The sequence below is a fragment of the Saccopteryx bilineata genome, chromosome 4 (assembly GCF_036850765.1).
Source record: "Saccopteryx bilineata isolate mSacBil1 chromosome 4, mSacBil1_pri_phased_curated, whole genome shotgun sequence".
Taxonomy (NCBI): domain Eukaryota; kingdom Metazoa; phylum Chordata; class Mammalia; order Chiroptera; family Emballonuridae; genus Saccopteryx; species Saccopteryx bilineata.
In genome coordinates this window covers 112649560-112675206 of record NC_089493.1, presented here as the reverse complement: position 1 = coordinate 112675206, position 25647 = coordinate 112649560, and the positions used below count along the sequence as shown (strand labels likewise).

General features: G+C 42.7%; 1 pseudogene; it reads right to left on the bottom strand.

Moving 5' to 3' along the window:
- Positions 1-25647, bottom strand: part of LOC136335530 (urotensin-2 receptor-like) — a 167913-nt pseudogene that overhangs the window by 14521 nt on the left and 127745 nt on the right.

Sequence of the window (25647 nt, the reverse complement as noted above, 5' to 3'; positions counted from 1 at the left end):
CTTCAAAGCTCTGAGTAAATAGAGTATATATTTAACTTCTGTACTTTCCCTAAGGACTGCAAGACTCTATCTTACATCAGCTGAATGCAAATCAACTACTTTAATTAAGCTAAGCCCTTACTAGATTGATGGGCTTCTAACCCACGAAACTTTAGTTAACAGCTAAACACCCTAAACAACTGGCTTCAGTCTACTTCTCCCGCCGTGTAGGGAGAAAAAGGCGGGAGAAGCCCCGACAGGATTGAAGCTGCATCTTTGAATTTGCAATTCAATGTGTAATACACAGGGCTTGGTAAAAAGAGGACTCACACCTCTGTCTTTAGATTTACAGTCTAATGCTTACTCAGCCATTTTACCTATGTTCGTAACTCACTGACTTTACTCAACAAATCACAAAGATATTGGTACTCTTTATCTTCTATTTGGCGCTTGAGCCGGAATAGTAGGTACAGCCCTAAGTCTCTTAATCCGTGCAGAACTTGGCCAACCAGGAGCCCTATTAGGCGATGATCAGATCTACAATGTAGTAGTTACCGCCCATGCATTTGTAATAATTTTCTTTATAGTTATACCCATCATAATCGGTGGCTTTGGAAATTGACTTGTGCCACTAATAATTGGTGCCCCAGATATAGCTTTTCCTCGTATAAATAATATAAGCTTTTGGCTTTTACCCCCTTCGTTCCTACTCCTACTGGCATCCTCTATAGTTGAAGCCGGGGCGGGAACCGGATGAACAGTATACCCGCCACTAGCAGGTAATTTAGCTCACGCAGGCGCCTCAGTTGACCTTGCTATCTTCTCACTACATCTGGCAGGTGTTTCTTCTATCCTAGGGGCAATTAACTTTATTACCACTATTATTAATATAAAACCCCCCGCTCTGTCCCAATATCAGACACCTCTCTTTATCTGATCTGTTCTAATTACCACAGTCTTACTCCTTCTATCACTCCCTGTCCTAGCCGCTGGGATTACAATACTTCTAACAGACTGAAACTTAAACACAACCTTCTTTGACCCAGCCGGAGGAGGTGACCCCATTCTATATCAATACTTATTTTGATTCTTTGGTCACCCCGAAGTATATATTCTCATCCTTCCCGGATTCGGAATTATCTCCCACATTGTTACATACTACTCAGGAAAAAAAGAACCATTTGGTTATATAGGAATAGTCTGAGCCATAATATCTATTGGATTCCTAGGGTTTATTGTATGAGCCCATCATATATTTACTGTTGGAATAGACATCGATACAGGAGCCTACTTCACATCCGCTACTATAATTATTGCCATTCCTACTGGTGTTAAAGTATTTAGCTGATTAGCAACTCTTCATGGAGGTAATATTAAATGATCCCCGGCCATATTATGGGCCCTTGGATTCATTTTCCTTTTTACTGTGGGGGGATTAACTGGCATTGTACTAGCTAACTCATCCCTAGACATTGTACTTCACGATACTTATTATGTAGTAGCCCACTTCCACTACGTTTTATCTATAGGGGCAGTATTTGCTATCATGGGTGGATTTGTCCACTGATTTCCCCTTTTCTCCGGCTACACCCTACACCTCGCCTGAACTAAAGCTCACTTTTTAGTTATATTTGTAGGTGTTAATATAACTTTCTTTCCCCAACACTTCTTAAGCTTATCCGGAATGCCACGACGATACTCCAATTACCCTGATGCCTACACTACCTGAAACACTGTGTCATCCATAGGCTCCTTCATCTCATTAACAGCTGTAATGTTAATGGTCTTCATCGTATGAGAAGCATTCGCCTCCAAACGAGAGGTCTCATTAGTAGAACTAACAACCACAAACCTTGAATGACTCCATGGCTGCCCTCCTCCCTACCACACATTTGAAGAGCCCACATATATTAATATTAAATAAATAAGAAAGGAAGGATTCAAACCCCCTTAAATTGGTTTCAAGCCAACACCATAACCACTATGTCTTTCTCCATGGTAGAGGTATTAGTAAAATGTACGTAACTTTGTCAGGGTTAAATTATAGGTGAAACCCCTATATACCTCTATGGCATACCCATTCCAAACAGGCTTCCAAGACGCAACCTCTCCTATTATAGAAGAGCTGCTACACTTTCACGACCACACTTTAATGATCATATTCTTTATCAGCTCCCTAGTCCTCTATATCATCTCAATTATACTAACCACTAAACTAACCCACACAAGCACCATAGACGCCCAAGAGGTGGAAACCATTTGAACTATTCTACCAGCTATTACTCTCATTATAATTGTGCTCCCATCTCTCTGAATCCTTTACATAATAGATGAAATTAATAACCCCTCCATTACCGTTAAAACCATGGGCCATCAGTGATACTGAAGTTATGAATATACAGATTATGAGGACTTGGAGCTTTGACTCCTACATAATTCCTACATCTGACCTCGCACCAGGCCAAATCCGCCTACTGGAAGTAGACAACCGAGTGGTTCTACCCATAGAACTCACCGTTCGTATATTAATCTCATTAGAAGATGTCCTACACTCCTGAGCTGTTCCATCCCTGGGCTTAAAAACAGACGCTATTCCAGGACGCTTGAATCAAACAACCCTACTATCCACATGACCCAGTTTATATTATGGACAATGCTCCAAACTCTGCAGATACAACCATAGCTTTATACCAATTGTACTTGAAATAGTCCCATTAAAACATTTTGAAAAATAATCATCATCCATACTATAATATCATCAAGAAGCTACTGTAGCATCAACCTTTTAAGTTGAAGACTGAGAGCCTCACCCTCTCCTTGATGACATGCCCCAGCTGGATACTTCCACATGATTTATCACAATTCTATCAATAATCATCACACTATGTATTATTATACAATTAAAAGTCTCCAAACACTCATACTACTCAGCCCCTGAGCCTTCCCTGACCAAATCACTAAAGCATACAACCCCCTGAGAAACAAAATGAATGAAAATCTATTCGCCTCTTTCATTACCCCTACAATAATAGAATTACCTGTTGTTGTTTTAATTATCATATTCCCCACTGTCCTATTTCCTTCCTCTAGTCGACTATATTCCTGGCTGTTTTACCTTCTTTCACCCAGTTGTATAGAAGGGAGGGGGTCCAAGCCTCCTTCCTCCTTCTATTCAAAACCTTCTAAGTATGAAAACCTCTTTATTAACATTATAACAGCCCTTCCTAAACAGGAATACCATCAGCCATCTTGAGATTTTATAAATTACACAAGTACAAAATTATATTTACAAAATCTCTCTGAACACTGGCCTAAATTATAAAATATTCTTGAAGCCTCTTATTTAAAGGGGGGCCTCCTTCCTCATGAGAAAGATTTTTTTAAAACTTCCCAGGTAATCCTAAAGTGGACCCCAAATGAAAACATACAGACCCCTGAACATACGGTTGCCAGATTAATCATATCATGCTATTCAGTTCTTTCTGCTGATAAATTCTTAACACCTGGTAAATCTTTACTTTTCTTAAATGACTTCTCATCTATGAAACTTACTTCAACTTTTTACATTACCATATACATGCCTCTATTACAGGACTAACAACACTGAATTATAATTATTATTGACATATCCATCAATAGTAAAATCCTTTTGAGCCATATTAAATCTGTCCCTCCTCATTTCCCCATACTAGCTCATTGTCACCTTTCAATCAGGTGACTACATATGCTCCTTACTAATTTTCTGCTTCCAATTCTGCCCCCCTCCAAATTGCTCTCAGTTACTTTTTAAAACCAATTGAATGGTATCATTCCACTATTGGAGTTCCCAGTGGCTCATCACCTTCTACAAAATAATATCTAAATTCCCCATGTGGAATTCCAGCACTTTCCCAAGTAATTCTAAAATGCACCAGATCTATTCTCCCCTCACCCTTAACACCACCCACTTGGAACCCAAAGGGTGACTCATGAATCCTGATCAAACCATCCTGCCTTCCTCTGAGAAGCTCATTCTACCTGAAATGACTTTCTCTGAATTTCCATCTGGCAAACTCTTTATTTTTAAAAGTTCCAATGAAGTGTTACTTCTGTAAGGCTGTCTCCCACCAGGAAGTAATCACTCCCTCCTATTTCACGGTTTCCTAATTTAAACAGCTATTGATTATTTATCAAAATTTGTTTTGCATTGTGTAAATGCTGGCCTCTTTCATTTGAAAGTAAACATCTCTAAGGCAAAAGACAGGTGTTATTGATACTAGTATCATCCACAAAAGGCGATTGTTGAAATCATTATAAAAAGCATTTTAAAATCCGTAACTGATACATTTAACATAAACATCTTCACTCATTTCTGTTCTCTTATTCACTGGGAGAACCGGCCCTGGAAATAGCTTAGATTTTTGAATCTTATCATTATAAGAATTATAGAGCTTAAAGAAATCTTTGGAGACTACATTCAAAACACACTACAGTCGTGAAAAAAAAAAAAATTGAGTCTCTTTCCAGTTAAAAATATTTCCAAACATGAAATCTATTAAGTCACTGCCTTCTAGCTTTTAGATTTTAATTCTGTATTTTAACTGTTATAAAGTACCCAATCCACAATTCCGTGGGTTTTTGTAGAGACACCAAGTCTAAATAAGTTTTTGAAGAGTTTTATTAAAGGAGGAAATTTATTAAATTTGCTGGCCGCATATAGCTTATATGGGACAATCCCAAATCATGTGTCTGTATAATATTTTAGGGTCTGGTTATATACCTTTAACTATACATGGGCGGGGAAAAAGCCTGACATCACGGCATAAGCTTATACCTTTTGTTTTCTCCTATACAGGTTTTGAAAAAGGATGAAGGGAGGGGGATGGGACACATTCATTAGCAAGTTTAGAACATCTGTCTATAGGATTCATAAAAAGACACTTCTACACATTAAAACTTACAAGGCAATACAATGGTAAAAATGTCACTTTACATGCCATAAGACATTCCTACATGTTCTAGTGTTCATTTGCTATTCCTTTGTCCAGAAATACACACATTAACTACATGCTTTCAGGAGGGGAGAGGTAGTTTTCATGGGGACAAATGCCTGTAAATGGCCCATTAATATAAGAAAAGGTTTAATTTAATGTTTCTCTGCTTGCACCTGGCTAGCTATTCACCCATTTTCCCACAGGTGTGGTGGAAGTTCAGAGAATCCAAGTCTCCTTCCCCTTTGCATTTACAACACAATGCCATCAGCCATCTTGGTTTCATGCTAATCACACAAGTACAAAGATCATTTACAAAATATCTCTGAATGCCTAGACCAAATTAATAAAATGTTCTTTAAGCTTCCTAAAATATTAATATTAATTCTGTAGCCTTTGGTACCTTACAACATAATCATGCTCACTGGAATGTCATTATTGTTAGAAATGACAAAGCCAAATGATTTCTTACAAGATTGTACAAGAGCTGAAGGAGAGCTTCTCATTTGTAGCCCTTACAGAAGTTTCAAAGCAGCTGTTTTTATACTGAGGGTTATTGTGACCTGCAAGTTGGAAAATTGTGAAGCCTTTTTTATGCCCTCAGAAGACTAATACCACCCTAGAAAATATGCCAGGTCCTTAATTATTGCTTAGTAATGAGGAGCCACTGAGCCATTTCACCTGCAGGTGTTGTAAAGTACCAAAAGGCTACAAAATTAATATTAACATTTTAGGAGACTCGGAGAACATTTTATTAATTTGGATTAAGGTGTGCAGAGAAATTGTGAGAATAGTCTCTGTACTGTGATTAGCATAACCAGGATGGCTCTTGCCATTGTATTGTAAATGAAAAGGGAAGGAAAGCATAGATTCCCTGACATTCCACCACACCTGTGGGGAAAGGAGTGAATGGCTAGCCAGGTGCAGGAAGGGAAAAACCAAAATAAACCTTTTCTTATAACTATGAGTCATTTGCAGGCATTTGTCCCCACAGAAACTACCTCTCTTATGTAAATGAATGTGGTTAATACCTCTGACTCTGGACAGAGAGATGGCGGATGAACACTAGAAAATATAGGAAGGCCTTTTAATATGTAAAGAGATATCTTCTACCATTGTGTTGACTTGTAAATTTTGTTTTCTCCAAAATGATGTATGGTTTGCAAATTGAACATGGTCCTATCATGTTAAAGGACATATGACTATAACCAATAGCGGTAAGGGTCTCCTAATTGCAATTTTTGCTTCTGTACTTCCCACTTACAAAACTATAAAAACTAAGTAGAACAAAGGGCCAGTGCGCTCTCCGTCAGATTTCTGTCGGAGTTCCCGCCGCTTGGCCAAGCTAGACAATAAAACTAATGTGTAAATGACGGACCTTGCTCCTATCTTCCATATTTCGGGTCCCTCCGAATCTGGATTAACATTTGGTGCGTTGGCCGGGAAGGAGCCGTCAGACTGCACATCGGAGCTTTATTGTCCAATCCCGGGTAAGTAGAAACAAGGTCGTGACTATTTTGATTGCCACGTGCGCTCTGGCTGACGGGCCGGGAAGGAGCCGGTGGCCGGTTTCCCCTCGGACGCGAGGTTCGGAAACTTTGGTGGGGGCACCCCGCATTTAGGGAACCCCGTTTGAGTTTAGATATTCCGAGCTCGAGAGCAGTTGATGGCGCCTATTTGTTTATCTGTTTTTGCTGTTTGTCTGGTTTTTTTGCTGTTTGTCTATCTGTTTTTGTCACTGCGTTCGGCAAAGTTTTTAGAGTGTGGAGAAAGGGGGTGGGTGTCAGGAGCTGCCCGTGTGTGGCGGTTTTGGGAATTCCCGTGTGTTTTCCCGGTGGACCCGCCTGTTGCCCAAGGGACTTCCCACACCCGCTTGGTGCTTGGTTTCCTCCACATGCGCTTGTTATGGGCCCCTCCCTGCCACGGTGCCCGGCTAGCCCCAAGGGCGCCTGCTCTCTCACCCCGCGGTTAGGCGGCCGCCTCTGGCATCCCAGGGCTGGTTGTGTGGGGCGCTCCCTAGGCTGGGGTCATCGTGAGAGAACCTTTCGGCGCCTAGGGAAGAGGAAGTTGTGTGAGCAGGCGGTGGCAGGGTTTGGCAGTCCCGCCCAGCGAGATTGGACAGTGTTTGGCTGGGGGGAAAAGAAGGGCCCAGTCGGCATCCTGGGGCTTTGGGACTGGTGAAGCCTTTGATTCTAGGAAATACCGGAGAAGATCTCCTGGTTTTGGAACCAGAGAATGTGTCAGTGGCTTTGGGAGCCCTGTGTGTTTGCTTGTCGGCCGGTGCAAATCTTGAATAAAGGTGTTAGGCAAATGTTGGGCAGATAAAATGTATTATGCTCACTTTGTTAAAGAGGCCGTTGCCCAGGTGATATTAATGTGTGTTGAGAATTGTTGTAGCCTGAGGCTTGGTTTTGGGATTAAGCCTGTCCCACCCTTTTTGGCGTGAGGTGGTACAATCCTATCATGCCTCATAGAAGTGATTTTGTATTAGAGACTTCCCCATTATGTATATTGGATTAAGGGTTTGGATTTCTACACTATAAAATGGGAACGGAGCGGGAGTTTGCTCTCTTGGTTCCTGAGGTTAGCATGAGAGAGCTGAGAGAATAGAGCCAGCAGCGGGAGGAGGCCACGTGGAGAAGGCCAGGAAAAGCAGCCAAGATGGCGGAGTACTGAGTGAGATGCCAGTTTGTACAGAGTTTGTATCTGGGATAAGGAAGGAAATGGGGAACTGAGGAGAATAAGGTTGTTGAGCTAGAAACCTTTGATTCTAGGAAACTCGGATAAATCAGTAGCTTTGTGAGCACTGAATGTGACTGGGTTTTGGAGCCCAGTGTGTATTTTTACTTGCCCGCCGGGTGCAAGCTAGATTAAAGACTATGGCCCACCAGTTTTTGGCTCCATGGTTTCTTTACCGACTGTCCGAATCCAATGCGAACTTGCATAGGCCAGACGGCTGCTGTGATAATGAACCTGGCCGTAGCTCCTGGCTTTACAGCAAATAAAATATATTATGCTCACTTTGTTAAAGGTGGCACTGCCCACGTGGAGGCTGTTGCCCAGGTGATATTAATATGTGTCTCTGTGGGCTGTGGGCAGGCAGAATTCTTATAGCCTGGGGCTTGGTTTTGGTATTAAGCCTTCACAGCCCTTTTTGATGTGGGGTGGTACAATCCCATCATGTCTCTGATAAGTGACTTTGTATTAGAGACTTCCCTATTTTGTATATTGGACTAGAGGTTTGGATTTCTACACTATAAAATGAGGGTAGACGGGAGCTTGTTCTCTTGGTTCTTGAGATTAACTTTAGAGGAGAGAGCAGAGAAAGGCCACGTGGAGGGGGCCGGGAAAGGCGGCCAGGATGGTGGAGTGCTGAGTGAGGGGCCGGCTTGTGCAGAGTTTATGCAAAGAGAAGGGAGAAGATGGGGAGCAGAGGTGGATAGGTCTGATGAGCTGGAACGTTTGATTCTGGGAAGCTCAGATAGGTCAGTAGCTTTGTGAGCACTCAATGTGAGTGAGTTTTGAAGCCTGGTGTGTGCGTTTTTGCTTGCCCACTGTGCAAGCTAGGATTAAAGATGATATCATCCCTACAAACTTCTAATTTTAATTGGAGTAAATATTGCACGCTCATTTAAATTTAAATTGAATAAAATGTGAATCCTAAAACTTGCTAATGTTGGCCAAACTGCTTCAAACTTCAGGCTGCAACACTTAAAACAGGGTGAATTTACCTAGCAAAGGTGTATATTTTCATTAATAATATAGAAAAATAATGGCCACTGAAAATAATGTACTGGAATTTTCCAGCCTTATTGTGCACTTTAATTTGTCTGTTAATTAATAGAACTGTTTTAATAAGTTTGGAAATGTTACTTGAAAATGCATTTACTATGTTTTGTTAAGTTAACATAAAGACAAGTATTACTTACAATTTTGAAGTAAAGATATTATAAAGTATACTCAACAAATGCTTAAAAATCTGTGTGGTGACAAGGAAGAAAGAAGAGCCACCCTAAGCAAGGCTCTAATTCCATTGGTAAATACAGGAGAGAGTTAAGATTCTCTTAAAATCTAAACTTGCTTCAGGAGTTAAGCTGTCTGACATGACTACATACTACCTCTTTCTCTTTAAAGACCGGTCAAAATTAATCTTTCATGGCACTAAGCTACTGTACCAATTTATAATACCTCTCTAATAGTATTAATACATTGAATACTTTGTTATTGTTATATGGGTTACTTAAATAGATTGGTTTTTGTATTCCTGATAGTATCTCACCGCTGCAAGCGTGCATTGTGCAAGTATGTGCTAAAATTTGTTTTAATTTGTTGGATGAATGTTTTAGATGCATCAGAACAGCTTATTCTTTAAATATTTATTCTGAATGAAAGGTCTATGTAATTCTGACATTCAGGTTTTTTTTATGTTTAAGTTTATTACAATAAATCTGTTTCCTTTAGTGTAAAGAAAAACTCTCATTCTTAAAAAGTTGCAAATGTAAAATTTAGGAAAAAATAACTAGAACCATGAAAAGAATTTACCAACAGGTTTGCTAATTATTTTGAAATTGGGACTTTGTTTTGTTTTGTTTTTAATAGTAATCAAAATAATGCGGTACTAGGAAAGTTCTGGGAAAAGTCAGTTTTACTTTAAAATAAGAATCTACTATATTTTATTGTTTTCAATAAAACTTCGTGTTTTGGACCTTTTAAAAATTTTCTCTTAAATACTAATTTACAGGTTGATTCAGCAACTGAGAGATTCTGAAATCCTACAAAAGATGCCAAACTTCTTTTCTCTTCCTTCAAACTTCTACCTTCTTTTATTTAGTCCAGCTGATAGTGCTGTTTTGTCTTTTTCCAATCAGCCCTAGGTATATGGAAAAAGTTTATATAGGCAGATGGGGACCCTCAAACCCCTCAACGCGATCTTCTGAGCATGGCATTTAAGGTCTATAATGACCAAGAGAGGAAGAGAAAAGGCAGACAAAGCCAAAAAGAGATCGGGTAAAATACCAGCTCTTGGCATACACCCATAAAGGCTCCAACGCCCTCGAGAGACTTCATAGAACTCCCATCAGGGCCCTGCTTCAAGAGTGGAAAGGAAGGTCATTGAGCTAAAGCCTGCCAGGCTTCTCAACCCCCACCAGGGACATGCCTTTACTATGGAAAAAAGGGACACTGGAAGGTAAGCTGCTCCCTCACTCCTCCAAGGGAGGGTTCAGTCTCTTCTAGCCCTGCTCCAGCTACCTGTAACCTGACCTTGCCAGCCTACTGAGGCTTGCCACTGAAGACTAAAGGTGCCCAGGGCCATCGGCCCCATCTCACATTGCTGTGGATGAGCCTAGGGTATTTCTTCCAAGTAGCAGGTAAACTGATCTCCTTTCTTATGGACACAAGGGCTACCTACTATGCCTTGCCTGAATATTCAGTTTTTTTATTCATCCCTCGAAGATCTCTGTTGTGGGTGTTGATAGTCTTATTTTCTGCTGCTTTGTTTAATATTTAGTGTTTCCTTTATTCCTCTTGCTTCAATGCCCCATGCCTATTTTAGGCTGGGACTTACTCCTAATTTAGACGAACTTACCTCTGCTACCCAGGATAGTGTATCCACAGGTTCTCTTCATCATGCCATAATTGCAGAGCTCCAGAGAAAGGCACCCTGGGTTCACCTCTCCAGTTTAAAGAAAATGGAAGTTCCATTTTCATGCGTGCTACAGGTGGCTTTTCCAGTCTACCTGGGTCATTGCCAGCTGGGAGCAGCGGTCATTGGGACTTTGATGCTAACTGCAGAGTATGGAAGTGTGACGGCAATTCCAGTGCCATGTGGACTTTTCCTGGATGCCTCCTGGGACAATTTTTGATGGACTGAACTGGGGTTGGGTTGCATTTGCAGAGATTTGGAATGGTGTTGGTGCCAACTTGGACTTGGTGAACACTTTAAGGACATTATTCTTTTATAGATTCTTGTTGTATTAGCTTAAAAAGTTTGCTTAAAGGCTTTAATCATTGTGATGTATTAGTATACTTGTTTTGGGTATCTGTTAGCATTGGCTATACTAATTTTGTGTTTGTTCTGTATTTTTCCAGTCTGCCTTCAAATCCAAACATGGGAATTCAAATGAGTAAGAATCACAACACACAAATTTGAAATTTTAATATCTTTTGGAAACCAAAATATAAGTAGGGTTTTTTTATATCCAGGGGACAGGTGCTGGGCCTAACCACCTGTTGGTCAAATAAGTTTGTAAACATGATATATATGTTTGCTCGCTTGTGACTTATAATGGGTGTGGGGGACAGGCTATAAGCAGGCCAGGTTGTTGTAGCCTGAGGTTTGGTTTTGGGACTAAGCTTTTCCCCACACCCTTGACTGATTGTATGATCTGGGTGGTGCACTCTCATGAGGAATCCAATTATGCCTTGGATAAGTGACTTTGTATCGGAGACTTCCTTGTTTGTATATTGGATTAAGGAATTTTGGTTTTCTACACTGTAAAGTGGGACAGACCAGGAGCTCGGACACACAGTTCCTGCTATCACAATTGCAGGGGCTCCCCTGATCCCTTGCCCTTCATGGGAAGAGCTGGTTTTCTGCTTTTCCCTTGTCTTCTTTTGTGGTTTGCCTGTCTTGGTGAAACACCAATAAATAGGATGGCTCCCCATCCTCTGACTCTGCCATTTCTTTATCGTCTGCCCGAATCCAATGGGAACCTGCATGTGAATGGTCACAATGGCGGCTCCTGGCCTTACAACTGGCGTAGTTTCTGGCAGGATTCAGAGATTGGTATGGAGCCACCACCCTTGATGGGTGGGATAGAGTACTGGTTGCTGCTCTGGCTCCCGATGGCTGTCCTTTTAGGGGCCATGGGCTACATGTTTTTTACTCAAGAGGAAACTGCCCGAGGTCAAAAGCTTCAGCATGAATTGCAAACAGAACGGCAGAAAAGGCTGGAATTGGAGCGAGCACTGGAGAAGGAATTACGGGTTCGAGAGTTGCAGTTTACCCTGGAAGCTGAACGTCTTCACCGGCAGTTGTTGGAGAAACAACTGCAGATTCAAGAGCTCGAGTCTCAGCTTCTGGCCAAAAGCCAGCAGCCACAGGAGCCTAAATGGTCACCAAAAGAGCAGCAGCATCCGTGCCGGTGGATTGGCTTTGAGTCAGCGGGAGCAGGCGCTTGCGACTCCTCTTCTGAGGATGAGAAGGCTCAGGCTGAAGCTGCCATACGCACACTGAGAGCCCGACCAGTTGTCGCCAAGAAGGTAAAAACCCAGCAACAAAGAGTCCCTCAGGGGCAGCCACAGCCTCCTGCCCAGGTAATGGAACACTCTGTGGTCCGGCCCTATACCCAGGCAGAGCTGATGGAGTTGGGGGCACAATTTAGGCAGAAACCTACTAAATCCCTGGTAGCCTGGTTACTACGATTATGGGATATAGGGGTGGATGGCATCATGCTCTCCAGAACAGAGATGGAGAAATTGGCCGCCATTACCACACACTCTTCCTTGAGGCAGCGTCTTCAGAACTGCCATGGCAACCCAGGAGACCATACCCTATTAGAATGGGTGATGGCTGCCATTTGTATGGTCTGGCAGAACACTGGAGAACTGCCGGGGGCAATGAGTCGGTGGCAGTGCTACAGTGAGTTAGTAAAGGTCCTTTGAGAACTAGGTATGAAGAATGCTGTTTTCAACCCTGGGTCTCGTGGGCCAGACGAGGAAGTGTTTACGGCCAAAATGAGGGAATTTGTCCTTGCTAGCGCCCCGTCAGCCCTTTTTGGGTCACTTGTGGCTATCTTGGGCCCCTATGTGGGGCAGCCCATCAATGCAGTTACACAGATGGTAGCAAATTTGGGAGAGCTGGAGGCCGCTCGGGATCATAAAGCAGTGAGGGCTGCTGCCTATGTTTCCCCCCCAACTAACAAGGGAAACGGGCCTGTAAAGGTTAACCGAACGCAGATGTGGGTAGACTTGATTGCGGCTGGAGCAGATAAGGGGAAATTGGATGGCCAGTCTAATAAAATTCTTTTGGAGCTTTGGCGGCAGCTTAAACCAGAACAGAAGTTCCAGCCACTGAGACGAAAGGCCCCAGCAGCTACCAATAAAACGTTTGGTGCACGCACAGCTCGGTTACAAGATTATATGATAGAGACAGCCGAGGGAGAGGGGAACTCCCAAGACCCATTGTACCAGTTTGAATAGGAAAAAGGCTGAGGGACCCATCTAACGGGGATGGGCGGGGACCGGAGGCCACATGTGGAACTGGCTATCCACTGGTCCCGTTCCAACGTACAACAGGTGTTGGCCTTGGTGGATACAGGTGCAGAATGTTCCCTTCTCTATGGAAACCCAGAGCGGTTTGCTGGGACCCCAGTGGCCATTGACAGTTATGGGGGCCAAACTGTTCAAGTGAAGCCAATAACTATTCCATTGGGGATAGGGAGACTGCCTCCTAAGCCATATAAGGTGTATGTATCTCCTATTCCTGAATATATTTTGGGGGTAGATGTCTTGCAAGGACTGTGGTTGGAAACTACAGCTGGGGAGTTCCAGCTGCGGATCAGGGTTGTGAAGGCAGTATTGCAGGGACATGCATCACATTCCCCTTTGAAATTACCCGTCCCTCGGCGTGTGACTAAAACCAAGCAGTACCGCCTGCCAGGTGGTTATGAAGAAGTCACAGGGACAATCCTTGAACTAGAAAAGGTGGGGATCATCCGGCCAGCACACAGTCCTTACAACTCCCCAGTATGGCCTGTGCGCAAAGCGGATGGAACCTGGAGAATGACAGTAGATTACAGGGAACTTAATAAAGTTGTTCCCCCTTTGCATGCTGCTGTTCCCTCGATAGCTAACATGATGGATCGGCTAAGCCATGAGTTGGGGGACATACCACTTTGTGGCAGACTTGGCTAATGCTTTTTTCTCTATTGATATAGCCGCAGAGAGTCAAGACCAATTTGCCTTCAGTTGGGAAGGGAGACAATGGACATTTACAGTGTTACCCCAGGGCTATTTGCATAGCCCCACCTTGTGCCATAGGCTGGTGGCTGCTGACCTGGCTAAATGGAAACAGCCAGAGGTAGTCCGCATGTACCATTATATTGATGATATTATGCTAACTAGTGATTCTCTTTCAAAATTGGAGCAAGCAGTCCCTACCCTGCTATCCCATTTGAAAGCATGTGGCTGGGCAGTTAATGAGAACAAATTACAAGGACCTGGGTTATCTGTTAAATTCTTGGGAGTTGTCTGGTTGGGTAAGACAAAAGCTATCCCTGATGCAGTTATAGATAAGATTCAAGCATACCCCGTGCCCACTACGGTAAAACAGTTACAGGAATTCTTAGGTTTGTTGGGGTATTGGTGAGCATTTATACCGCATTTGGCTCAGTTACTACGCCCCTTGTACAACCTTATTCGAAAGGGGGTTCGCTGGGATTGGACTGAGCAGGCGCAAGGTTCATTTGCAGCTGCTAAGAGAGCTGTCAATGTGGCACAGGCCTTGAATGTGTTTAATCCTGCCAGGCCCTGTGAGCTGGATGTTCATGTAACCTCGGAGAGGTTTGGATGGGGCTTGTGGCAGCGGACAGAGCGCCTACGGCAACCTATTGGATTTTGGTCCCAATTGTGGAAAGGTGCTGAAGTTCGTTACTCATTAGTAGAGAAGCAGCTGGCAGCTGTGTATGCTGCCCTCCTGGCAACTGAGAGTATTACAACCACAACACCAGTTAGTCAAAACAACATACCCTATAGCTGGATGGGTGAGAGATTGGGCAACTAAACCACGTAGTGGTATGGCCCAAATGTCTACCCTGGCCAAGTGGGGTGCCTATCTGCAACAACGCTGTGCTCTTAGCACCAGTCCATTGAGGGCAGAACTGCAGGAAGTCTTGGGTCCAGTCACCTATGCGACCTTAGAGTCAGGTGCAACTGGGGCTCAGGAGGCAGAACCTGAGGTCAGTCCCTACCAGGAGGGGCGGGTGCCCATCCCCGAAGATGCCTGGTATACTGATGGTTCCAGCAGGGGCCAACCTGCCAAATGGATGGCTATCGCCTTCCATCCGGCCACTGAGACTATTTGGATGGACACGGGTACAGGCCAAAGCAGCCAATGGGCAGAATTAAGAGCTGTTTGGCTAGTTGCCCATAATGAACCTTCACCTCTGGTGATCTGTACTGACAGTTGGACTGTCTATCGTGGACTGACCCTTTGGATTGCTACTTGGCACATTAACCAGTGGATGGTAATGCACCGTCCATTATGGGGTCAGGCCATGTGGCAGGACTTATGGGAAATAGGACACCAGAAGCAGGTGACAGTATATCATGTCACAGGGCATGCCCCTCTAGCCCATCCTGGGAATGATGAGGCAGATACGTTGGCAAGGGTGCGATGGTTGGAGACTGCACCTGCAGGTGATGTGGCACAGTGGCTCCACCGGCGCCTGCTCCATGCAGGACAGAAAACTATGTGGGCTACGGTTAAGGCTTGGAACTTGCCTGTGTCCTATGCAGAGGTACTTGCAGCCTGTGAGCAATGTGCAGTATGTTCCAAGGAACACCCTCGGAGACCACTGGTGTCACCTGGACAGATCCAGAGGGGTCATGTCCCACTGACACGATGGCAGATAGACATCATTGGACCCTTACCAAAGTCAGAAGGGTACCAGTATGCAGTCACTTGTGTAAATACTGCCACCGGGCTGCTTGCTGCTTACCCCGCTCATAACCCTGACCAGAGGGCAGTCATACAGGCTCTGGACCGCCTGAGTGCTGCATACGGGCGACCGCTGGTCCTTGAAAGTGACAATGGTACCCACTTCACTGGTTCAACGGTGAGGCAATGGGCTCAAAAGCTGGGGGTGGACTGGAAGTACCATGTTCCCTACCACCCCCAGGCTGCTGGTATCATTGAGCATTATAATGGACTCTTAAAGCAGGGACTGCGACAGGAGGGGGGCACCGGCTCTCTTACTGGATGGACACGCTGCTTATGGACAGTACTTCGGATTTTGAATGAGCGACCTCGACGGGGAAGCCCAGCTCCAGTAAAGGCCCTCCTGCATCGGACAGCTGCCCCTATTCAGTTGCAGATATGCACCAAGGACATTTTACTCAAGCCAGGTTTTGGACAGCAGGGCAACGTGCTCTTGCCTGCTCCAACAGCCCTTCTTAAAGGACAACGGCTTCAATGGACTTGGCCCTGGACTGTACAGGCCCCCCATCTGAGATGGGTGGCCTTGTTGGCACCATGGGGAAAGAGGTTAGAGGTGGACCTCCAGTTAACTCCTTGGGCAACCAGCACCTGGCCACCTAAGGTAGAAGTGTATTATCCCTTGAGTGCTCAAGGGGACAGCATTTTGAAGGGCACCTTTGTAATTTCTTTATGGCCAATAATGAGTTCCCCTATTTTACTACACATAGAACCAGCAGATGCTGGTGTATTGGCCAATAAGGAATGGTATGCCCGCTCAGGGCGGCCTCTGGTGCCAGCTACAGTGCTGTCTGCAGACAAAACTCTGGCCTGTATTCTGCCAGAGGGAAAGGATTTGCCTCTCTTGGTGCCACTGACAGCTCTCTCATTTCACCCATAGTTTTTGATCTGTTAATCCTATTGCTGTAGTTGGTACTATTTCTGTTTATGCAATGTATCCTACTCCTTGCACAGTGACCATCATGGAAAATGCCTGTGGTTTAGATTGTAAAGTGAGCAAAAGGGGTGGAATGTTGGTCAAATAAGTTTGTAAACATGATATATATGTTTGCTCGCTTGTGACTTATAATGGGTGTGGAGGACAGGCTATAAGCAGGCCAGGTTGTTGTAGCCTGAGGTTTGGTTTTGGGACTAAGCTTTTCCCCACACCCTTGACTGATTGTATGATCTGGGTGGTGCACTCTCATGAGGAATCCAATTATGCCTTGGATAAGTGACTTTGTATCGAAGACTTCCTTGTTTGTATATTGGATTAAGGAATTTTGGTTTTCTACACTATAAAGTGGGACAGACCAGGAGCTCGGACACACAGTTCCTGCTATCACAATTGCAGGGGCTCCCCTGATCCCTTGCCCTTCATGGGAAGAGCTGGTTTTCTGCTTTTCCCTTGTCTTCTTTTGTGGTTTGCCTGTCTTGGTGAGACACCAATAAATAGGATGGCTCCCCATCCTCTGACTCCGCCATTTCTTTATCGTCTGCCCGAATCCAATGGGAACCTGCATGTGAATGGTCACGATGGCGGCTCCTGGCCTTACACCACCCATCTCACCTGCCCAGTTAACAAAGAGAGCAATACCTGATTATTGCTTATCCCACCCTGGTCAAACGCCAGCTAGGGGCCGTCAACCTCCTGGTCTGCCGACCTACATTTCAGCCTACCTACCAGCCTCTCCCCTTGGTAGATACCATGTCTTATCTTCCCATTCAGAGGGGGGAATGAGGAGCCACTGAGCCATTTCACCTGCAGGTGTTGTAAAGTACCAAAAGGCTACAAAATTAATATTAACATTTTAGGAGACTCGGAGAACATTTTATTAATTTGGATTAAGGTGTGCAGAGAAATTGTGAGAATAGTCTCTGTACTGTGATTAGCATAACCAGGATGGCTCTTGCCATTGTATTGTAAATGAAAAGGGAAGGAAAGCATAGATTCCCTGACATTCCACCACACCTGTGGGGAAAGGAGTGAATGGCTAGCCAGGTGCAGGAAGGGAAAAGCCAAAATAAACCTTTTCTTATAACTATGAGTCATTTGCAGGCATTTGTCCCCACAGAAACTACCTCTCTTATGTAAATGCATGTGGTTAATACCTCTGACTCTGGACAGAGAGATGGTGGATGAACACTAGAAAATATAGGAAGGCCTTTTAATATGTAAAGAGATATCTTTCTACCATTGTATTGACTTGTAAATTTTGTTTTCTCCAAAATGATGTATGGTTTGCAAATTGAACGTGGTCCTATCATGTTAAAGGACATATGACTATAACCAATAGCGGTAAGGGTCTCCTAATTGCAATTTTTGCTTCTGTACTTCCCACTTACAAAACTATAAAAACTAAGTAGAACAAAGGGCCAGTGCCCTCTCCGTCAGATTTCTGTCGGAGTTCCCGCCGCTTGGCCAAGCTAGACAATAAAACTAATGTGTAAATGACGGACCTTGCTCCTGTCTTCCATATTTCGGGTCTGTTGGGCGGATAAAATGTATTATGCTCACTTTGTTAAAGATTACGCTGCCCATGTGAGGCCGTAGCCCAGGTGATATTAATGTGTGTTGAGAATCCTTGTAGCCTGGGGCTTGGTTTTGGGATTAAGCCTTTCCCACCCTTTTTGATGTAGGGTGGTACAATCCAATCATGCCTCAGAGAAGTGACTTTGTATTAGAGACTTCCCTGTTTTGTATATTGGATTAAGAGTTTGGATTGCTACACTATAAAATGGGGACGAAGTGGGAGCTTGGGCTTGGTTCCTGACATTAGAGGAGAGAGCAGAGCAGAGAGCAGAAGGAGGCCACGTGGAGGAGGCCAGGAGAAGCAGCCAAGATGGCGGAGTGTTGAGTGAGAGGCCAGTTTGTACAGAGTTTGTATCTGGGATAAGGAAGGAGATGGGGAACTGAGGAGAATAAGGCTGGTGAGCTAGAAACCTTTGATTCTAAGAAACTCGGATAAGTCAGTAGCTTTGTGAGCACTGAATGTGACTGGGTTTTGGAGCCCAGTGTATGTTTTTTACTTGCCCGCCGGGTGCAAGCTAGAATTTAAGATGACAGCCCATCTGCTTTTGGCTCCTTTGTTTCTTTACCGACTGTCCGAATCCAATGCGAACCTGCATGGGCCGGGCTGCTCTGATACTGGCCCTGGCCGTGGCTTCTGGCTTTACAGGGTCCCTCTGAATTTGGATTAACAGTAATGGTTTATTTATATAAAAAGTAATATCCAATGACAGAATCTCACAGACATCTCCAGGAGTAACTTCCACTACCTTGTCAAATATCAATGTAGCTTCTGCCTCTGCATTGTGGAGAAATGAGGTTTATAAAAAATACCATAGAGATAGTGTTCATTTTTTTTTCTGAACTATCCTCAAACACATACCATTCTCTAAAATTTCTCATACACAAAAATGCAAGTAAAGACCTTAGTACAAATGAAAGTTTTTTTAGCAGTTTCTAAAATCATCCCCCTTTCACAAACAGATTATTACCTGAGGCAAATGTCCGTGAACCTCTTCCTCATGGTCAATATAAAAAGATGGGCAACTGTTGAGATATGAGTTATACCAGAAAATATTTTTTAAATAATCATGTATTTATTTTAATATATCTTAGGAAAAATATATAACTAGTATAATACACCCAAAAATCTTGTGGCTTAAAATGAAACAATTGTTTCACATACCATATTTCCATATAGGTATGCATTTTGTATATCAATTACACTTATAACCTGCTATTATTGGTTTTCTTTGTTCTTCATTTAATGACAGTGTGGGGTGGTTTTTGCTTTCACTTTATTATTACAGTAATCTTCAACTTGTATTACCTTTAACTTGTAGTAATAATATATTGCTTGTTTTTTAAATAAATTTAATTTTTTAATGCAATGTTTTTATTTTTTATTAAAGTTTTTGGGGTGACATTGGCTAATAAAATTATATAAGTTTCAAATGTACAATTCTATAACATATCATCCATAGAATGTATTGTGTGCTGACCACCTCAAGTCAAGTCTCCTTCCATGACCATTTATTTCCCCTTTACTTTCTTCTATCTCCACTCAGCCCTCTTTCCCTCTTGTAATCCCCCCAAAAGGAAGTGTATTTAAAGAAAAATAGTACAGGTGATAGGGAAATCATGAAGATGGCATGAAAGACATTAGCCCAAGAGAAAAGTTCTTCACATAGGAGACCCCTTTTCCACAGAGGGTAAATAACTCACTCTGTTACCACTAGCAATTCTAAAAGCTAATGATATATAAGTAGGCAACCACAAATAATACTACCTTAGTCTAGTTGACATAGGTAAAACTAAAAATTAAAAATAAAACTTTTGGTTTTGGAGTAGTACGGAAAAACTCTTACAGGAAAAAGTAATATTTTGAATCAATACCAAGATAACCAAAGACAAATTTAGTCCCTTTTTAAATCCTTAAGGAATTCTGCCTTTATATAATGTAAAATCTCAAATCACTAACAGGAAAAAAAAAAAAAAAGACACTATCTCCCAACTATTCTGACTAACCAAAGAAGTATTTTGTTGTGCTTTTATTTTTTATTGTTAGTATTTTTTAAAGAACTCCATTTGATAAATATACTTTACAAACTCTACTCCCCATTTTGGATATTTCGTAGGGCACAACTCTTAGGGAGGCATGTACCATGAATTGGGAATTAAAATCTGCCTTATGAAAAGTAGAACCTGCTCTCAATAACAAGACATTATTCATTACTCCTTGCTGACACACAATAATCACTTCAGACTATTTAAATTTCTCAATGATAGTGAAATGTATTGTTAGAAACCATAGTTAACATGCTCAAATAAAGATAAATTGCAGAGAAATACAATTAAACTATCTTTGTTCTTATTTTAATAGCATGAGAAGAGTGACTTTGTAACTGTAGGAACTCTGAAGCTCATAATAGAATGTGATGTAGTCATATGATTTTTATAATGAAAACAAAATAATTGATATGGAGCAGATGTAAGCTTGCCCTTGTTAGCATTCCTAAGCTTCCAAGTGTGCTGAAAAACAGTCTTTTATACAGTGTTAAATGCCAAGACTAAAGATGGCTCAACTATACTTTAACAGATACTATATCTACAGTGTGTACTGTCAAACACAATGTAAAACAGTCTGTAAAATAAAATCACAAACCAGGAAAAGTAGGAAAGCAATGCTGTACGGTACTTATGGAAATCTCAGTGTTCTTAGGGGATTCACTTTTTTTTATAACTTTTTTTTAAGGACTTTATTATTTTTTCAGAGAGGAGAGAGAGAGAAAAAAAAAAAAGGAATAGAGAGAGAGAGAGAAGGGGGAGGAGCAGGAAGCATCAACTCCCATATGTGCCTTGACCAGGCAAGCCCAGGGTTTTGAACCAGTGACCTCAGTGTTCCAGGTCAACACTTTATCCACTGTGCCACCACAGGTCAGGCTGATTTACTTTTTTTTTTAAGTGAGAGGAGGGGAGATAGTGAGAGAGACTCCTGCATACATCCCGATCAGGATCCAATCAGCAGCCCTTGTCTGGGGCTGATGCTTGACTCAATATAGCTATCTTCAGCACCAGATGCCAACTTTCAGACCAAACAGGCCACTGGCTACAAGAAGGAAGAGGCAAAGAAGGGGAAGAGGGAAGGAGGAGAAGCAGATAGTCAGTTCTTCTGTGTGCCCTGACTAGGGGTCAAACCCAGGATGTCTGCACACCAGGCCAGTGCTCGATCCACTGATCCAGGCCCAAAATTTACTTTTTATGTAGCTGAGTATCCATAAAGAATTTTCAGTGAACCCAAAACTTTTCGCCCAAAACTTGTCACATAAAAAATAAAAGACACCACTAAAAAGATGATTGTAAGGCGTGCATTATGACACGTGACACTTAGCTGTTCCTCAATAACCATTCTACACTTCTTTTATATAAACAGAACCCTTATTTTTAACTGAGTACCTGGCATCCCAGAATAAAAGACTACATTTCTGTTGACAATTGGTGTGCCAATATGTCTTAAATTCTGAATGATAAGGTATAAAGGGGAATATTGGAGGCAACTTCCAGGAAGTGTTCTTAAAAGAAGAAAATAAGATATTCTATTTTCTCTTCCTCTTTCCTGTTGGCTGGAGGCCAAGAGTGAAGGTTGGAACTGTCTCACTGACAGGGTATGAGACGACCCTAAGAAGGGAGGCCAAACACAGGACAAAGAAACACAGTGGAAGAGGCCTGGATGTTTGAAACCATGGAGCAGGATCCTGAACCACCTACCATTAGACTTTAACATGAAAATTACATCATTTTCTCTCTTGTTGAAAGCATTGTTTAGAGTTTATTGTCACTTTCAGCCAAATCTGATCCTAAAGCATACATGTATACATTTTCAACCATACATAAAATCCATTCCCCCAGCAACACTTTAAATTACTTGAGTTTCACTCTCCAAGTGTTTTAGAACATATTTATTGTGAATTGTTTAAAGCATTAACCACTATGAATGAGTTGTACCAAATATATGTAGAAATAAAGCAAAGAGAGTTCAGCATTTAATCATTTAACACAAATGATTGAAATACTTTAAAATTCTTCCATTTCACTGATGAATAATGGAGAGCACCAAAACATTAAATAATTTGTTGAAGTACACATTCAACTTTCAACAAATATTAAGTAAAAGCAAATGTTAAACTTGAAGTGAAGCTTAGATTCTATTGAAGGAGATTGACAAAAAAAATAAGTAAACAGATAAACAAGTATAAATGAAGATGCACTGAATGCAATAGGGGCTGAGACAAAGCCCAGCGGTCAAAGGGATGAGAATGGCACGCCAGCCTCTACCAGTGTCAGTGAAGGCTGAGGCCTAAAGGAAAAGATGGAGCTAGCCCAGCCAAGACTGCAGGAAAAGGCACTGCAGGCAGAAGCAGGTTCAAACAACCTCATAGGGACAGTGCTTTACGTTTGTGTAACCAGAGCTACCTCTCCCACATTCCTGCAGTACACCCTAGTGTGTGCTGTTACACACTGCCCTGGGTACCATAAAGAGACCTGTAAATGCACAATTGCTTGCTCTCCCAACAGAGCAAGTCAATGGAAGCACTTGCATTGAGACTGAATCTCCTGACATCTATGTTACTATGGGGGGAACAGGTCATGAAAGAGGCTCCAAGGACCACCACAGACCCTAACTGTCATGATGGGACACTAGAAGAATAGCTCGTCTGAAATAAAGGGTCATGAGCATCAGAAAGAGCCCACCAGGAACTGACCTGGAACCTTCTCCAAAATTACTTCATCTCCTGCTGCAATCTTCCTTGATCCCTATAACACTGTCCTCTGGCTCCATGTCTGAGAAAAAGAAAAAGAAAATGGAAACAGTTCAGAAAGTTACTCAGTGAAAAGCAGCTATTCCTGGCCATCCTCTGAGCTACCAATCCCTCTTCTCAGATAAACTCCCTTCAACCTGTTTCTGCTTTTGGTTCCTGTTAGTTACCACCAAATATCTAAATGGTAAATGACTCCTATTTCTTCATTTATTAGTTTTACAGTGATTTACAGTTTCTATTTGCTCCTTGATTTTTTCACTTAAACTGAAAATCTCACAGATCTTGTCAGTATCAATATAAAGAGTCCCTTCCTTGCTTTTTTACAGCTGTTATGATTTTCTCCTAGAGAGCCATTTGGCTTACTCCATCACCTTCTTCATATCTTTATTCCACCTAACATAAGGTCCAGTGGACCCCACAACTATCGATAATAAAAGAAAGTGGTACATTTAAGACTGAGCTGGCCCATAGGTCACAAGTAAGCTGCATGAACAAGTGTCCCAGATCCTCATGTCACCTACCTGTTTCTCTGATGACTTCCTCTCATCTCAGGGGAGGCTCCCTATGACCAGCTGCTTGATGGAGGATAGAAACTCCCAAGCTCCAGTCATAGGTAGGTCAGCTAAGTGTGTGAGCACAAGCAGACATGGATGGATGCTGCCTTGAAGACCCAATTGAGGGACCTGAAAGAGGAGATTCTCTCAGTGGGTACAACACCCAGTTACCTGTTTTGTGTGGAAAGTAAGGATAAACTCATAGGTGGTTGGTAAAGGGCCTAGAGCAAACAAGGTAAAAGACTGAGGACAAGGACGTCTGGAAAAGAGGTAGGTCGACTGACCTATGGGAGTGGGCACAAATGTGAGGCCCTTTGATCACACCTCTGAGAAGACAGCAATCAAGTAAACATGAATGCTCAGCCAATAGATGATGACCAGCTCCTGTCCTTGGCACCCTCACCTGTACATGAGGTTCTCAGGGCACAGAAGTCACCTTGGCAGAGATGGAGCCTATTCTTGGGTCCACAGGTTGCACCCCCTCTCACCAAGGCTGATCCAGCTTCTGCTGCTGGGCAGCATCTGACCTACCAGATGTGGAAATCAACACTGAGCCCCTAAGATTGTACCAGCCTTCACACCAACAAGCCACTTGGTAGCAAGCTGATAACATTAGACCCCTTCCATACTGGAAAGGGCAAAGTTTCATGTTTGCTAGAGATGATACTTGTTCCAGGTATAGGTTTGCCTTTACTACCGACAGTGCCCCAGCCAGCACCACAATCTGAGGACTCACAAAATGGACATGGGATCCTACATGCCATATATACCTGCACCTCAGACTGAGGCATGCACTTTACTACAAAGGAACTATAGGCAGATCCACAGGGTTTACAGGCCTTATCATATATTACACCATTCAAAAATTGTCAACCAGACAGAGTCATGAAACAGCCTTTTGAAGGCATAGCTGATGTGCAGGTTCAGAGATGACATCTTAGAGATACGGGACATTATTCTTCAAGACACAGCATACACCTTATACTAATGGCCAGGACAAGGTGTTGTGCCTCACTAGCCTGAATACTTGGGTTAAGGAACCCAGTCATAGAATCGGAGAAACTCTACTCAGAAACACTCGTAGGGACCCACTAGGGAATGTTTGCTTTTCTACCCCATAATTTTAGGCTTTGTGGGTCTAGAGGTCCTAGTTTACACAGACGGGACATTCCACAAAGGGAAAAAGTGATAATCGCACCAAACAGAAAGTTACAGCTGCTGCCTGATCATTTTGTGGTCCTAATGGAATAAACCAGCAACAAAAAAATAGGTACCATAATTGCAGGGAAATTGCAATGAACATCATTGGGGGGCGGGGGGAGGGCTGCTGCAACAACATAATGAGGGCTTGGAAAAAGTGGGTTGGGCATTAAAATGATCCAAAAGACATATCAGGCTCTTCCCAGGCCTAATCATAACTGTAAATGGACAGGTCACAGCAACTATGGAGTAATAAGGACGTGGAGCTAAAGACCCTGAACATTCAAGGAAAGGAGTCTGGGTTAATTCACCAAGCAAGTCACCTGGACTAGTGGAAGTGTTCACCAAAGGGAAGGGGAGTCTGCCTGGCCAGGTAGATCAGTTGGTTAGAGAGTGTTGATTCAATACACCAAGGTTGACGATTCAATCCCTGGTCAGGGCACATACAAGAATCAACCAATGAGTGTATAAATAAGTAAAACAACAAATCAACCTCTCTTACTTTTTTCCTCTCTCTAAAAAAAAAATCAATTTTAAAAAATGAAAGAGTTTGGTAAGGGTGGGAAGGGAAAGAAATGGTATCAGTTACAACATTGGGACAAACCACAGCAGTGAGGGCTGTACTTCATTCCATTAAGCTTCCTCCTGTAAGTTTTCTCAACAATTGTGAAGATGTGCTGAATGGAGTAATATCAGAAGCAAAATAGTCTGAAAAGTGAACAGGGTACTTCAGTGGATGCTACCAGTGCTCTATCTTTTTTTTTTTTTTTTTTTCTTGGCTCTCCATCTTAACACCCTCTACAAGGCAGCACGCCATCCCTATCTGTGAGTAGTAGCCATGACAATTCCACCTCCTCCCAGGAGCATTGTCCTCTGGAAAATGAGAGTTACCTTGTTCAGGAAGCTTCACTCACCCCAA